Below are 2,112 nucleotides of genomic sequence, written 5' to 3' on the forward strand. Positions count from 1 at the left end.
TCAAAGAACTATCAAGGTAATTTGATAATGGCAATGGTTTCCTGAAACCTTAGTCGGTCCAGTGAATTGGTGGAGGAAATTTATAAAGCTATTGCTGTGATGATGCTAGTGTCACAATGTCACATTTCCACGGATTAACGTCGGGTGCTTTAAGATGTGACTCACTAAGTTATTCGAAACCACGAAAAACTGTACCAGGTGTTTTGAATACCTAAACTCAATTTTTTAAAACTATTCTTTCGTCGTCCGTTTCTGTACTTGGTGCTCAAGAAAATATTTTTGAGTGACTTTATAGCAAATATAAGTCTAAGTCTACATAAAAAAATAATTAATGTTGCAACTTGGCCTCATTTTCAGCATTCATTTATGAAAGAGCATTTTTCAATTCGTGTGGATGAAATTGAACCAGGCTTAGATTGTTATGATGAATATCTAGGACTTCATATCAAAATATTGCTGCTAAGGAGAAACGGCGAAAGAAAAAAAAGATAAACAATATGAAACGTGGTATTCAAGGAGAGAAAACTGTGGAACACGATTGGAGTTGAGAAAATATGTAAAAAGAATAATTGGAATGAGTGTTTATCTCAAGCAGAAGTGGTGCTGACAGTTTTGACGTAGACGTTAATGTGTAAGCGTGCTGAAGGAGTAAGAAGTTGGCGGATAAAATGTGAGAATTTCCCTTATAATGCAATGAAGAAGTAGATTTGAAGACCGAAAGGTAGAATATTTAATTTAGTTCATATATCAAGATTCAAAGAATATGAAGAAAAAAATGGGCTCGTCCGGGATTTGAACCCGGGACCTCTCGCACCCTAAGCGAGAATCATACCCCTAGACCAACGAGCCAGTTGATGAATGCATTGGCTTCCGTATATCTCTTTTTCTTGTGCCGTGGTGAGAAGTGAAAGCTTGAATTTCCTGAGGCGTTTCTCTCCGTTATTGGCCGCTCACTGAAAGCAGCGCTTAGCTCTAACCATAGGTGGGCGCCAACGACACCAAAAACGAGTTCACGCCAAATCGAAGGAGGTGGCCAAAATTAATATCGTCGTTCTTTTACACATATTAGCCGCATCATCGGCTTCATCTTATTAATTTTGATCGCTTGAATATGATTTTGAAATATTTCTTATGTTTTATCTTCATTTCAGCAATTTGAGCTGTTATTATTTACACATTTTTCAGAGAGTGACGATATATTTAGAACTTTAAGCGATTGACGTCAAGTAGTTGTGTATGGAGAACTTAAAGTAGTATAATTTTATGGTAAATAACTTGTAAACTGTGGTCAAAAGCCATGATTCAACTGAAGACATGATTTTAACGTAATTCGAACAAGCGACCATGAGCGTAGTTGGCGAGCTATTTCTACGCGTCAGGAGTTTTGTCCTCAACATGCCAATGTTTGACGGGTTACCAAGGTCAACACAAAGATGACGCATACCTATCAAGTATATACCCTCTCCTGTAGAATCTTAATACTTCATTCAAAACTTCCTTGCAAAAAAGTCGTAAATAAGACTTTTAGCCAGCTTTTTTCGACTTTGGACCACGGTACGCCGCGACACCGCCGGATGAAAACAAACCCTGCTGGATTATTATGAAAAGTTGTCTTAAAAAATTTCCGTAGACTTTTGTACAGAATTTCTGTAGAATTCCTTCACATATTGAATCCTTTTATAATTAATATATAAAGAATTCCTTACAGTTATTGTAGATAAATTACAGAATCCTACAGTAGTGTCTGTTTATTTCTGCAAAATTCCTTTGAACGATATGTGCAAGTTCCTTTCCCTGACCCACCTTGTACTTCGAGGAAATTTAAGAGAGGGTGTCAATAGGCTTCACGTGCGATTCGAACCCGAGATCCCTCGATCAGTACTCCAACGGTCTATCTACCTCTTGGGCCACAACACTCCCTTGATTAGTGGAAAACTTGACTGATATCACCTTACGTATCTAAATTGACTGTTGCTGTTCCATTCTTATCTCCGTAGTTCAGCAGTTGCTTAGCTCTTATAATTTTTCTGTTAAAGGTAGAGCGTTGGGCTTCTGACCGAAGTATCTCGGGGTCAAAACCGGGGCGAAGGCTTCTGACACCCCTCAGATAAT

The 2,112-nt window shown here is 38.2% G+C and overlaps 1 non-coding gene across 1 annotated transcript; it reads right to left on the bottom strand.

Annotated features, from left to right (window-relative positions):
- Window positions 1-777: 777 nt before the first annotated feature.
- Window positions 778-849, bottom strand: Trnap-agg. The gene has a single exon. It is a non-coding gene; the product is annotated as a tRNA-Pro (tRNA).
- Between the last annotated feature and the right edge of the window lie 1,263 nt (window positions 850-2,112).

This window comes from Ischnura elegans, chromosome 5 (assembly GCF_921293095.1).
Source record: "Ischnura elegans chromosome 5, ioIscEleg1.1, whole genome shotgun sequence".
Classification (NCBI taxonomy): Eukaryota; Metazoa; Arthropoda; class Insecta; order Odonata; family Coenagrionidae; genus Ischnura; species Ischnura elegans.